The sequence below is a fragment of the Sander vitreus genome, chromosome 5, assembly GCF_031162955.1.
Source record: "Sander vitreus isolate 19-12246 chromosome 5, sanVit1, whole genome shotgun sequence".
Taxonomy (NCBI): domain Eukaryota; kingdom Metazoa; phylum Chordata; class Actinopteri; order Perciformes; family Percidae; genus Sander; species Sander vitreus.
Genome location: NC_135859.1, coordinates 22667838 through 22683159, shown reverse-complemented (window position 1 = coordinate 22683159; position 15322 = coordinate 22667838). Strand labels below are relative to the sequence as shown.

The 15322-nt window shown below is 40.3% G+C and overlaps 1 protein-coding gene across 2 annotated transcripts in view; it reads left to right on the top strand.

The window, feature by feature from the left end:
• Positions 1 to 596: 596 nt before the first annotated feature.
• The window catches only part of sh2b3 (SH2B adaptor protein 3), a 56836-nt gene continuing 42110 nt past the window's right edge, over positions 597 to 15322 (top strand). The window contains exon 1 of one of the 2 annotated variants that reach the window (XM_078251040.1): positions 597 to 917. The gene's annotated coding sequence lies outside the window, so the exon portion shown is untranslated. Of the gene's footprint in view, positions 922 to 15322 lie in introns of both variants that reach the window. The other variant, XM_078251041.1, reaches the window with a different exon arrangement.

Below are 15322 nucleotides of genomic sequence, written 5' to 3'. Positions count from 1 at the left end.
TCCACAAAATTTTGGAAGCCAATATTGTACTTCTTACTCTACTACATATATTTGACAACTTTAGTTACTAGTTACTTTGCAAATTCAGATACTTAATAAAAAATATATATAAATCAACTAATACATTAGGTTATGTCTTATTATGGATACAGGTAGTATATACAAAATAAATAAAAAATAAGCTCCACTTTACCAGCTGTAACATTAGTGATGTTTACTAATGCATCAGTATAATCAAGTGACATGATATATATTATTCTGAATTGGGCCATTCTTGCATAATGAGGAGCCTACTTGGTATGTAGTATATGTTGATGCTAATACTTATGTACTTGTACTTAAATGCAGGATTTTTACTTTTAACTGATTATTTTTAAATTGTGGTATTGCTACCTTTAATTAAGTAAAATATCTAAATACTTCCTCCGTCAGTGTCAATTAAGGTCCAGAGGTCGTTTGTGCACAGGTGGCCCCCCTAGTGGGTTAATCCGGCATTGGTTACCGGTGCTTGTTGCTTCTTGCGAGCAGGAATTTCTTTTCTTATTTTGAAAAGAAAGAGTCGGAAGCGTTGTCATGAGTTTCCTACGACTTGACACAGCTGGACCGCGGCGCATTTTTTTGACAGCGGAAATGAGAAGTCGCCACTTTTTTTCCGCGTCAAGTTCGTGGCTGAAAGTTTTTTTTTCCTCCTTTTTTTGTTTGTTTCGGAGGAACCGTCGCGTGCGCTCACAATGATAGAGAAAGCGACAGACTTTTCAACATGCAGCTTTTCCTCTGATGTCCAGTTTCCTGTTGCACCTCACCGAAGTCGTTTTGTGTTACTTTAGATGCTTCTCAACACATTTCCGTTATGCGAAGTCCAACTTGTTGGTTAGTCGTCGTGCTGCGGTGGGTGCCCATCCGAGATAACGGAGAACGTGAGTATGTTGTGAGAACTGTCAGACTTATTACCTTCTCTTCTTAAAGTGCTTTTACCATCACTAAAGTCTTTATTAACCGCATGGTGGATAATCCCAAAAATGGCGAACCGCACTAGTAATGTGGAACTTTATAGCTTCCGTCCAAATTTCCATTTTCTCTTCACTAATAATTGTCGGGAAAATGTGCTTGTGTGGAATTTAAAGGGCTCTGCCTCTCTTGGGCTCGGGGCCGGTGGTGCTGGCGCAGACTTTTTTAGCCAAAAAAAGCAAAGTTTTCTATTAAAATAGAGTCCTGCTAACCGTCGAGCAGGATTTTTTGTTTATGAGCTGCTTGGCGTAACATCAACAGGGATAGTTGGCACAAAATATTTTAACGGCCGGCAGGATGCCGATGTGTTGACTGTTCTGCACTAAAGTGCAAAGGATCATGGGACTATGTTATTAACGGTTCCTGTCCTAGTTTAAGTGTGTAAATGATGTTCTGTTAGTGTTTTCGTTTCGCATTTATGTTACCTGGGTTTTAGTCTTGATTTAGTGTTCATGTTTATTTACATTTGCTGGGTTACCATGACTGAGACACTGGGGGAGGTTGATAACTTCTGTGTATCGAGGGTGTGTAGAACGTTTATTAACTACCTTGAATTCCAGTAGTTCTGGCTCTCTGACTTCTTCCACGTAGCTCGCTACAACATGTACACATGTGCTATTTGTAACTTGGTAGTTGAAGCGTGTGCATGTTATTGTGACTTTGCATTATTATTTGGCGCAAGTCTATCAACCGTGGCAACCTATTGTGACTTAATTGTAATACATGTTAATAGGCCAAACATTAAAAAAAAGTCACATTGCTGTGCGTAATTTCCCCTTAAATAGCCAACACAATAATAGTGTGCACTTGAAATGTGAACTTCATTGTTGTATGGCGTTATTGTGTGTTGCGCGGGAGTGTGCGCGTGCTCAGGTCAGTGGTCACCACTCATGACTGCAGGATGGAGAAGAGGAACAAGTGGTGAGCAGCCACTTGGTTTCACAATGCAGTGTTGTATAGCAGTAAATCAAAACAGGGGGAATTCACTCCTATTCATTCAATCAGCCAACCTGATTCAGATCAGGTTGGCTGTTCCTTGGGATAGGTTTTGGGAATTTGGAGCAAACTGAATGAGGCCAAAATGAATTCCTGAACCACTGCTATTGTTTAAAAAGTGTCAAAATATTCTTGGCAGCCAGTACTAGACTTTGTTGGGCCATACACATTGTTATATAGTAAAAACAAATTTGAAAAGTCAATTGACAAACTGATTATTGATCAACTATTCAGGAATGTCTTTGTTATGGCTAATCCAGCAATTTAAGTACCTGTTAAATCAAGGTCCCATATTACATAAATAAAAATGGCCTAAATACACCGGGAGATATTAAAGGGATAGCTACCATGGTATAACAGTATGACAAATATATATTATTATCATCAGTTTATCAGCTATGTTATATTGCCTGGTCCTCTTTAAAAATGTATATCACCTAATACAGTGGTTCCCAACCTTTTTTCCTTGGCGCCCCCCCTACTTATGTCTAAGAAAAGCTGAGCACACATTTGCAGGGTACATGTTTACCCTTCTGCAGTAATCCCAACCATCTACTGAGGCCTGCATTCTTTGTTGAGTCAACAAACTGTGACAGTTATCAAACCTTGAGTCACTGAAGCACAAAAGGCAGAAAAACATGCCTCTAGGGTGGGGAAGTAATGCCGGCTGAACTGTACACAATATTTTCCATGGCAGACAGTTTAACTCTATCAAACCCAGACAAAAGGTGGACTATAATTTAAAGGTTCCGTGCAGTTCCAGAGCTCGACTGTAATTGTTGTCTACAGTAACAAATGTTTCTGATGAATTTTAGAAAAGCGTTTACTTCCCTACAGACTTCCTTGGTTTCTGACATTTGGGTATTTTGGTGTTGTCTTCACTTCTGTTTTGCTCAGTGTGGTATGGACAAGAGAAGTTCTGTTCTGGCCCCATGCACAACCTCAACACAAATGCAGTAAAACCTAAACATGTAATGACTACAAACACAATATTGACAAAAATCATTTTAATGACTTTCAGGCTTGATGACCATGTGAATAGAAATTCTCGCTTTACGTTTTCAGCACCGAATAATCTTGGACTCTCCCTAAAGAGGGGGATGACGATTGTTCAGCATGATTATAATGAGATTTTCTGCAACATGACATGATTACCGGTACTTAGTTGGGGGATTTTATGCACCACAACAAAAAATTGTTTCAGTTGCTGTCTGAGACATTTTTCCTTGAAAGAAAACACTGTAGCTTTATGGAAACTGGACATTTTTGAAGCATTGTGCACATTTGATGTACATGCTTTATATACAGTATGTGTTGTTGCAGACGTAGAAGGAATGCAGAAAGTAGTGGACTCTGCAGTCAGCTATCAGCCGTGGACCTGACATGTCATGGTTCAATGTCTTTAACTGAGATGATTATTGGATGCCAGCTCTTCTGCTTCCCTCAGGGGTTCTAAGAAGTCCACTGATGAGATCACGAGAAAGGTCTGACCCACAGCGGCCCTGTGGGGAGAGGAGAGGAGGGAAAGGAGGAAGAGGGAAATCGTGGGAGATAAATTGGCAGACACACAGAAGTAGGAATCTGCCAAAGAAGTATGACGGAGATAGACGGAAGAGGCGGGTTAAGGCAGAAAATGGAAGAAAAAGAAAGCACTTTTCTGGTGTTAATAAGGACCTTCTACAACGTAACACACAGATTTTTCAGCAGTTTATGAGTAATTTGACTCACACAGCCCTTGGCCACCCAAATAGCTAAGCTAAAAAATCTAAGATTTAAATGTGGACCACAAACACACACACACACAAGGCACGCAGTAGTAGGGTTAAGTTGTTGCATGTGTGTGTGCACACGTTTGTGCAAGCGTTTGGGGGGGGGCAGGCACATGTGTGCCTGTGTGTTTTTTCCAAAGCAGCAATAATTAGAGACTGTGTGTGTATTTGCATGTGTTTTCCCCAATGAGCCCCTGTGCTTGTCGAGAATGTTGATTATAGGCCCGATTTAGCTGCAGCAGAATGAGGATGTTGTTAAAAAAACGTGTTTACTTTAACTCCGGATTTCCACTGGATGCGGAGCGTCTGCGGACCGGCTCCGCTGCGGAACGGCTGCGTGCTCCGCCGTCCGTCAATACCCACTAGGTCCGGATTTGTTGTGGCACGTCTGCGGCCATGACTGACAGCTGTGGTCACGAGGGCCCACAATATCTCGCGAATTCACGTAGAATAGAACCACAAAACCACAGTTTGTTTCCATCCAGAGGAGTAGAGGGGAAACAACTCTGTGCTGTGTTTTCAAGGTGTAATGCAGGGAAATATGATCCGCCGGTGTATTTTATTTTGAAAATTGACCAGATTTTTATTTTGTTTCTGTGCTCGACTTCCTGTCCCGCACTATTTGCCGTGTACTGAATTGCTGCGGAGCTCTCCGGTGTCCAGCAAAAATAGAAGCTCTGCGTATCTGCTCCAGAGGGCTGCGGACCGTCGGAGCTGGGACGCAGTCGGAAGGTAGCCGTTCCGCAGTCAGTGTAAATACACACATTGACTTTAATAGAAACCTAATGACTCCGCCGACGTTCCGGAGCGGATCCGCAGCCGTTACGCATCCAGTGGAAATTGCCGGTTAGGCTCTGCAGTTGCAATACATTTGTGTGTGCACGTGCGTGTGTGTGTGTGTGCGTGCGCACACAGTTAGGACATAGGATGGGGTCAAGCATTTGGCTTTTGTCAAACTCAAGAAAAAACACACCCGGAATGTTTGCTTTTTGTCATGAGAAATTTCACGAGTGCATACATTTAGAGCGGCAACAATTCGATTAATGGATTAGCTGATTGCAACTATATTGATAATAGATTAGTCATTTCAGTAATTTTTCAAGGAAAAATGCCAAGTATTCTCTGTTTCAGCTTCTCAAATGTGAGGCTCTATTGTTTTTGTTTTTTTGTCAAAAGTAACATAACAAGACATAACAAGCTAACTGAAGACAGCCCTGTGGCCTCTGAGAAACTATTTTTTCACATTTAAAAAAAATATTTCACAGACCGCAATTTATCAGTTAATTGAGAAAACAATCAAAGCAGATTGATCGATAATAATCGTTAGTTGCAGCCCTAAATACAGGCACATATCAAATAGCCCTTTGTATGTTTGTTCCTCTTTGTGTGTCATGTCTAAGTTGAAGTGAAAGTAGCAACACATTGTCACGCAAAATACACAATTTGCATCATTTGCAAGTTTATTTCAAACACAAGCACAAAGTTTGCTATCACTGCAGAGATAAATCCCAAAACAGGATTGTTGGGCGATGTTTTGTGTGTTAGAAAGTGGGGGACAATGAAACTCGATTCATGAGTCCCAATGTGGAAAAAGTTAATAATGTCTAATAATAATTAGCCTTCCAGGAAGTCAGATGCCGGCAGATGATTCACAGCCGATCATCAGTTACCTCACACCCACCCCCCCAAACAACCTCCCCCAACATACACACCTACATAATATATAGTAGCTTACATCTTAACTACTATCATGCATCTTCATAACTCACAATGAATCAGAAACGCATCTCGGGTATGGATGACTCATTCATAAAGTGCTTGTGGATTTTAACCAGAGATTTCTGTCGTTGGCTGGAGCATTTGGGTCTCAAATGCTTGTATTGGCTGTATTGAATTGATTTGTCTCAAGTGAGTTGTGAATGATGGATTGTTGTTTTCAGCTTTTCAGAAACTAAGCCTGTGTTTAAGAGTTCCAGTAAGAAGTTTAGGTCAGCTTTTTAGGTCAGCTTTGTAGCTGAGAAACACACTTAAAACTGTTTAATTATACAGAGTATGAGTATTTAATGTTCTGTAATATGCGCAGTCTGTCAGTGTTTATTTTGCCAGGGCTCAAAGTTTGTGTGCAGGAAAAAGTTTCTGTGCATCGATCCAATTTTTATTTTATTTTAACAGGGTGCACAATATATTGAACAATAAGATTTGTGCAGTGCACTCCCCTGCAGGATCATAAGGAAGCATGCCTATTTCAAACAATATTCAGATTCAGGTTTGTGTAATTACACAGCGGAAGTAGGGTTGGTTACAACCTAGTCTGTATCGACAACGGTATCGATAATCGGCCAGGGCCGATAATCGGTCTATCCCTAAACCAGAGCACATTTTTCTCCTATCCAGGAATGTTGTGTGGACTTGCCAGACCCTCCTCCGCAGCGTTGTGGAGGAAGGTCTTGCAATGCGAGACTAGGTACAACCAGTATCTACTGGTCCGAATGGCAAGCAGATTCCGGTGCCTCATTTCAGTACTACTTAAATGACTGCGCTGCCCTCTGGTGCTCCGACTTTGTTTTTGTCATTAATATTTTTTATTTATTTTGGTAATGCAACACTATATATATATATATATATATATATATATATATATATATATATATATATATATATATATATATATATATATATATATATATATATGGTACAAATGTAATATCTCACATTTGAAATACAAACAGTAGAAAATAAAACAATGAGATAAAACAAATACAAATAAAAGGTAGCAAAAAGGAACCCGCGCAGCATCCTCATACCCATTACATACACACTATTACCCACAGATATTTAAACACACATATGTGTGCCTGCTCATCCATAATCATCCTCTATCCACAAATGCCCCACTTCCCTCTAAAAGTCAGTGGTAATACTATATTGAAAAGACATCCATGCTTGTCTGTTTTTGCTTGTAACATTCTGTACCCTTTCGATTAGAAGTTCAAAGGCCTCTATTTCTGTCATAAGTTTAAGCCAGTCCGTAATGTCTGGTCTATTTGGACTCTTCCAGTTACGCAAAATGATTCTGGCAGCTACAATAAAACCTGTTAACATCAGTCCAGCTTCTGATTTAGCAATGCCTGGGGGCTGGTGCTCCGAAATTGACGTAACAGGCAACCGAAGCATCACTACACGTGGCGCTAGTTCACATTACACTTCAGGTAACGTTAGCCTACTGTTAGCTAGTAGCTGACTTAAACACGGTTAAAATGTTTAAAGCTAAACGGCGCTTTGCTAGTGTCTTTGATAATCCAAATCTACCGTTGCGAACAGCAAAATCTCACCACCGGTCGGACTAACTGCTAGTTTGGGTGTTCAGTCTGTGGCCCAACAGGTAAATTAGGTCTCCAACGTTAGGGAAAGTATTTACATATGAAAGCATCAAACATGCATTTTAGATGAATGAGATGAGATTATATCCAGTTGTTCCTTATCCCTGTTTGCTCAGTGCCTTTAAATTGTATGTACGGTAATATCTTTAGGTTTTGGACTATTGTTCAAAGTGACACATTTGAAGAAATCCCCTTGTTCTCTGGAAAATTGTGATGGATATTTTTCTCTTTTTGATGACAGAGCAAAGAATGAATCGATGAATGGAGAAAGTAATCTGCAGACTAATCTACCATGTCGACCATGTTGCTCAGCACTAAACATCAGTTTTTAGAAATGGTCGCAGGGCGTAATGAATGGACAAAACGCAGGAAGAAAAGGGCATTAAATGACAGGTTGCTTGTGATGGCTGACGGTCACTATTGACCTCATTCCCTTAGTCTCCCCTCACACATCACATCTATCTTTGCAGCCAAAGCCAGAACTTGACTTCTCTCTTTTCCTTTTTTTTTGCCTGTCATTATGTCTCTGGGAGCCCTATATTTTAGTGTTTCCTTGACATGCCAGGGTCTGTCTTTGCAGTCTAATGATAGGCTGCAGACTGTGCAGAGACATTTTGTATTAGTCATTGGTAGGATTCCGGATAGCTGGAAGGATGCTTGTTGTACTACTGGACACATATTCAGAATACTTTTTTCTTTTAAGGTAAACCCCAGATTTGTTTTCAATTGCAGTAGTGATGGGGAAAGTGGTCTTGATACTCCAGCATACAGTTCATTTCCTACTTTAGATCCTTGCTAGTGTGAATCCCTTTCTTATCACAGATCCAGCTTTTTAGTTTGGTTCTTTTCCCAACCTGCCTCCCTCTCTCCGTTCCCAGGCCACAGGAAATGACCAGAAAGTGACCAGCCTTTATTTCTGTGCGTCTCAAGAATAGCAGCATTGTGTTGGGTTGGAGCCTGCATTGTTGTTGGAAAGTAGAACCAAAACAAAAACCCTATGTACCCAATATTATTTTGCCTACACATATGCAATACAAAAGAAAAGTCTTTGCTAGTTCATAGCTGTTACTGCCTCTTTTAGTGTAATGTGATTGTGATTTAGAAAAATGTATATGTTTCCCAATGCCACTCTGGATAAGAGTGTCAGCAACAGTAAATGCCAAACATTGAGGACTAAAGGTTTTTACCGCCCCGTAGCTATGCTTATTTAGTGTGGGTATATCAGTGTTGCACAACATATATCTTGCTCATTAAATGCAAGAATACCGAGTATTTGAAGACAGGCTGGACACAAATAAACATGTCTTTGTTATACCTACTGTATGCAAAGAACAAACATTGTATGCCATAAAACTAATGGTTGATGTTTGTAGGCTGCAGGTTTGTTTCTCCCTGAATCAGCTGATGCTTTCCTCAGGCTGTGGGTAGTTAAGGCCGAGGGTTATCTCATGTTTCAGTGCTACTTCCTCCGTTACAATATGTTCTTCAATTATGTAAGCTGTGCGCGTTTCGCTTTCTGCTCTGTTCATTATCAAAGCTTTTTCACATCTCACTTCACACAAACAGGAACACTGAGACTCCGCTAATCCCATCCCTGCAACTGCAGATCTTTCTCATGTAGGCCTTCTATTTTTATGCTTCTGATCAATCGGGCTGCGCGTAGCTGCCGCCAGGTTGATACATAGCAGCTTGTTGCACTAAAGTATAAAACATTAAGTGAAAGGGATGGATAAAAGGTTCACGTTAAATGGTGTGTTAGCTAACAGTGGAAAAGGTTTTGCCTGTCATAACAATATTGAACTGTTTTGGTGGGAATCCCTGTCCTTTTTCTTGCACAATAGTTGTTTATGGATTTGCATGGATGTCCCTCTTGTATTTTGCTGAAATTGTGTTTGTCTTCAATGTTCATGTAAGGCAAGGATGGAATAGAGCTGCATACATTTTATAATAGACACCACAATCATGGTTTTGGCTTCCACTGTTAATTAAACTTGATTTAAGCAGGGTTTTAATGCTCTACCTTTTCATTCTAAGTAAAGTGTAAAATAAAACCAGTGCAGTAAAGTTATTTTGTTACAGAAGATGGATTAATAATTGTGATAGATAATTGTGACCTCAATTAGGATTGGGCAATATGGCCCTAAAATAATATCACAACATTTCAGGGTTATCTGTGATAATGATATTCTTGATGATATGACAAAATACTGAACAATATTTTATTATTCATTTCAAGAACATACAATTGCAACAAAATAAGTGTTATAAGTTTAATCTAAGTTTATAGTTTTATATGTCAACATAAACAGTTTGCCTTCAAATATTCAGTAAAAAAAGATCTCTGTTCTTTAGTTCGTTAAACAGTAACCAAGAGTGAGATTCAGATTAAAATAGTGCGTGTGTGTGTGCGTGCGTGCGTGCGTGCTTGTGTGCACTGGTCGCTGCTTGCCAGGGCAGGGCTTCCTGTTGCTGTGATTGCTGCCCAGGCAGAGCAGATATCTTTTGGTCTCTGTTCCTCTTTGGCTTTGCCACCTGGACCTGGCGCTATCTCCTCTGACCTTTCTCCTGCTCTGTTTTTCTCACTTCCTGCCTGCCTTCTCATTATCCCCTCATCTCGCTTTCTGGCTATTCATGTGACCCTTGTTTCCTTGTCTCCTCTTCCTTTTCATGTTTGACTCCCTCCACTCCTTACAGCGTCCTCCTCTCTGTCTGTCTGTCTCTCTCTCTCGCTCTCTCGCGCTCTCTCTCTCTCTCTCTCTCTCTCTCTCTCTGTCATACACCCACTCTCTCCCTGCTTTGTAAATGTATCCCTAGCTCTGTGATTCATTCAGTGATTTAGAGAATGAAAATTCAAAGGTGGTAACTAAATCTGCTTTTCATCCCTGCCCTTGTGATGCACATGTTGCCGCATTTTCTTTTCCAATTTATTTATTTTTTCCACTCTAGTTTTCCCGTAAAAACTGGAGTGTTTGATGTCTCAGAGAGCCTTGATGCCATGCAGACTAATTGAGTTGTAAAGCAATAGATTGGATCCGGCTGATGTCTAATAAGGCCAGGGCTATATAAAGGTCAGACGGATGTAGCTTGCTGTAAATTGCATCTTAAATAATGAGTATGACAATTAGGAGCACATCCTATTTTTGAACAACCAAACACTGCGTGGAGGTGAACATGTGCACACATTCTCAGACGAGTTAGTCACACACTCACACACACACACACACACACGTCTCTTTGTGTGTGTGTGTGTGTGTGTGTGTGTGTGTGTGTGTGTGTGTGTGTGTGTGTGTGTTAGAAAACAAAGATGTGTGATTTTTAGCATGAAGTATGACTGACTATAAAAACATGGAGGTAGTTTTCTGCAAGGGAAGCTTTTAAGACTTGAGGTTTGGGCTGCTGCTCGCTGGCTTCATACTAGTTGTAGTCAGAAAATCCACATTTGAGCACAGTGCAGGGGTGGAGCTAAATGATCCCAGTAGGGCAGCAACTAACAATTGTTTTAATGTTGATTAATCTGACAATTATTTTTTTTGGTTAATCAATTCATCTTTTGGTCTATAAAAGAGGGAAACTAACACCCTGATCCCTATCTGACGTCTTCATGTTGCTTTGAAGTTAAACTTCAGGAGCAACATATTTCCAACATTCCACGATTCTTTAACCAATTAGGTTGTGTAAACTTGCATTTTGAAGTTACAGAAGAAACAACCTCCCAACATTCTTAGCAAGAGTGAATTCAGGCTAATACATTAGTATTGAATTTGTTTCTGCAATCAATTGATTTGCTGATTGTGTGTGTGTGTGTGTGTGTGTGTGTGTGTGTGTGTGTGTGTGTGTGTGTGTGTGTGTGCGCGCGCACGGGCGTGTCCATTGCATCAAACAAGAGCTGCTCCTAACTGGGGACAACAGGGAGCACTGTGTGCTGTGTGAGAGCTGATACCAAACTCTTGAGATATAAATAGGACCTCCCTGCAACAAGGCTTCCACCAGCAGCACTGATAATTATCTACGAGTAATGTAAGCCTCAGTCTGTCTGTGTAGATTTAAATTACTTGGTTTTGCACATGAATTAATGCCATCTCTCTTATTTTATGACAATGTAATGTTGCTGTGGTCAGAGGCTTAAGCATGGCAGTGTGTGTCTTTCACAGGCAATGCTGGTTTCAAGGAAAATGCATCTTGGCTCTGCTCCCAATAGGCCATAGCCAGGATACTGTTTACTGGCCACCACAGGCATACTGCTAACCCTTCCATTTTTGGCATTCAGATGGGATGACATACCACTGCATCATATGTTCATACCCCAATGTGTCCAGAGGTTGATCCAAGGTTGTGTTAAAAATCAGCTCAGTGAGCTGACACAAGTCATGATGTTACTCACTCGAGTTATAATCAATTCACACGTGTCTTTCACACATCCTGTTTCCTTCCTGCTTGATTAAAATCTGTGAAAAAAGAAGCTTTAGGCTGTCCCCAGTAAAAACACTGCTGGTGTCAGGATAAACAAAGTTATGAGGGAGGGTAAGAGCTGTGCAACACATAGTGCTGATATTCACATTTCTTAACCCTTCTAGGTCCTAAAATTGACACAGTTTGCATTAAACAATTTGGATCACCGTCTTAACTTACATTATGAAGCTGCAGTTGAGACAACCTTCCTAACATCCACAGTGCGTCAGCGCAATACGTTTCTTTAATAATTGTTAGAAATTTGTGACAAAGGGATATCACAGGCCAAAGCGGCAACAAACTTCAAGTTGCTTGATTTTTCTGACCAACATGAAGATATTCAATTTACAATGAAAGTAAAAGTAAAGCTGCAAATTCTCACATTTGAAAAGCTAGAAGACGAGAATGTTTGGATTTTTTGCTCTTTGCTTATTTTTTGAGAAAGTAGTTGCTGATTAATTATCTGTTTGACTAATCAGTTAATCAACTAATTGTTCCCATCTGGTAGACCCTATGTTAAAGGTTCAGATAAAGAGATTGTGCTATATCTCTCTAAAACTATATTATAAACTATATTATTTAGTTGACAAAAAACTCGACATTGGCCACTAAGTTCCTCAGGACAGCAGTTTTAAAGCAGCTTGTGGTGTTGGTGCTGCAGGAAAAGCTGTGCCAGATTGCTGTAAAGCACATGAGAGAGAGACGAAGAAAGCTGTGTGTGTGTGTGTGTGTGTGTGTGTGTGTGTGTGTGTGTGTGTGTGTGTGTGTGTGTGTGTGTGTGTGTGTGTGTGTGTGTGTGTGTGTGTCACCGTGAAGAATGTAGGCATTGAGGAGGAGGGAGTGATTAGTAAGGCGAGGAAGAAAGAAAGGAGGGAATGCAGGACTTTGACTCTATTGTGCAGGATTCTTTTCTATTTGCAACTTAGTGTGTTTGAATTGGCCTATTTTCTTCTGTCACCTCCTGCTGAACGCTGTCTAACAAAACAATAATACGATAACAAAACGCTAAGTTGAGGTTAGAGGTCCTGGCTAATAACAGAGAAAGGAGACACACAGTTGTATTAGCCTTTTTGTTTTCCCTCACAACTTGAACATGGTCCTGTGAGGCCCTCAGTCAAGGTGAGAGTAAAGGAAGCATGAATCCAAACACATCTGGAGATCCGCATACCAGAGGACAGAGAGGATGAAAAGAAAGGGAAAACCATGGGAACAGAGACGGCCGAGCCCCCAGAGGGATACAGCAAGAGGATGTGTGTGTGTGTGTGTGTGTGTGTGTGTGTGTGTGTGTGTGTGTGTGTGTGTGTGTGTGTGTGTGTGTGTGCGTGTGTGTCATGTTCTGTAGTCAGTCAGTCAGTGCTGAGTCATCGCTGGGCTGGCCAGGCAGATAGAAACAGGCTTCTGGGGGGGCCAGCTGGAGGGGCACAAGGGGCCATGCACTGAGCATGCTTTGGAAAGTGCAGGAAGGGAATTAGTTGTTGTGACCGGACGTATCCAGGAACTTTAGTGACGCAATATTTCACGGTGCCAAGTTTTGACTCCCTCACTGACGCACGTGTCCTCTTGGTATGTTTGATGATACAAATGAAAGAATTAGCAGACTTGTTGCGTGACACAATCTCAAGAATTCACAACTTTGTCTCTGAACGTCGTCGTTTAGGACCAGAAAGGGAGAGATATGTTAATGTTAGCCGTGAGATAACAAGACATGTTGCTCCATGTTTGGCTGGACCACAACGACCCCCCCCCCACCTCCCCTTGTTTTTTTTTTTTTTTTTATTTCTTGCGGTTTTCTGTGATCTGTTGGACCACAGTCTGTGAGCTTCCCCTCCAACACACACCTGAATACACACACACTCACTCACTCACTCACTCACTCATACTTCCTGTATTTAGAATAGAGCCTTATGTGCGGCATTCGGGGAAGATGGTATGTACATGTACATATGCCATAGGTTGTAGTTTGAGAATGATAAACCCTTTTTAATACTACTGTAGCTGAGGTCTTACTGTGAGTTTATTCAACTGTTGCTCTTTTGTGGGAAGCAACAGATAGAAAAGTACAGTTGTTGTAAAATGCATGTTGGGATCTTTTAAAACATCACTTCTGGCCAGGATAGCTCAGTTGGTAGAATGGGCACATATATATATATATATATATATATATATATATATATATATATATATATATATATATATATATATATATATATATATATATATATACACGATCAGTGTGTTCCGTGATATATATATATATATTCTACCATCCACTTTTGCTGAAATAGTCAACCATTACCACCCTATGCAACAAATGTAACTGCAAAATCCTATCATACTATAGTTTCAAATCAATTTCCCAAAACCTGTTGATGAAACTTCAGTTAAGTATGTATTAAGGTCATTGTTTTGCTACATGATGGCCGTGTTAACACCTAGCAACTCTCTGGCTGATTATACAACATTGTATCTTCCATGGGCCTTCTTCATTAACCAAGAACCTCCACTGTTGCATCAGCTAAGGCCTGTTGTGGTTCTTTGAAAATGTGTCTTTCCTCCTACTAATCATCTGTAGCTACTGGATGGGTTGAGCGTGCTCGGGGTCAGCAGTGTATAATACTTGAATACTTAGGTATGCATCCTATTTCCTCTTTTCTGTGAGGCTCTCTGGTTAACCCTTTAACCACTGCATCATTTATTTCTGATTTACAAAAGTAGCAGTTAGTTAACTATGGTGGATAGGTAAGAGATTATGCACTGTAGAAGAATAGGACTGTTGAATGTTGTTGATGGCAACATGGAGCTTTGACAATACTGATGATGTTTTCATGTGGCCAATGAGGCAATATGTCCATATTTTAAGCAAATCCTACAGGACTTTACAAAAAAAGAAAAGCCTACTGAGATTAAATTTATCAGCATACATTAGTATGCAGCAACAGAAGCAGAGAAGTGAAACAAAGCACAGGACAGAGAATAACAAGTAGCAGAGACAAACTGTAGGAGTAGTGATAGTAGTGATAATCGCAGTGTCCATGTTTTGAGTCCAGGAGGCAGGTAACATGCCTGTAGTTCCTCCTCTCTCTCCCTCTCTCCCTTCATTTCCTGTCACATCGTTTACAGCCTGCTCTCAAAGAAATGCGCAAAAAAAAGATTTAGCCTCCAGAAGAATTAATTACATTTTGACACAGTCTAAGCTGTAAGACCAAACTGCCAATTGGACAGCGACACATTCTAAATTATCATCAAAAACATTTTGTTTTTAAGCTTTTATGAGTCAGAGGTTTAGACGAGCAGCAGAGGTTTTTTAGGGGTAAACAAACATGTTGTATCATCATCTGCTGCATATGGAGTGACAAAATGATCTGACCCTAACATCCAATGCACAAAGCTCACTGTGGTACCAGGTTTTTTTTTTTTTTTCAAATAAGTTACCAAACAGAATTCGGAGAAAAAAACCTCATCAGTATAAATTATTGGTTCAAATCACAACGGTCTTAGGTCAAGTTTTTTGTTTGCCAATTTATTAGCTATATTATCAAAGTTGTTGCTCTTTAAATACAGAGAAAGAGAGGAATCAAGTGATCACAGTCCATGTAATTGGCCTGAATGATGAAGAATAAAAAGCAACAAAAAAGCAGAAGGATCACTGAAACGGAACATGTAAACACACAAACACACAGATGGCTGAGCAGGCACTGTGGTTGATTGAGAAATGTTAAC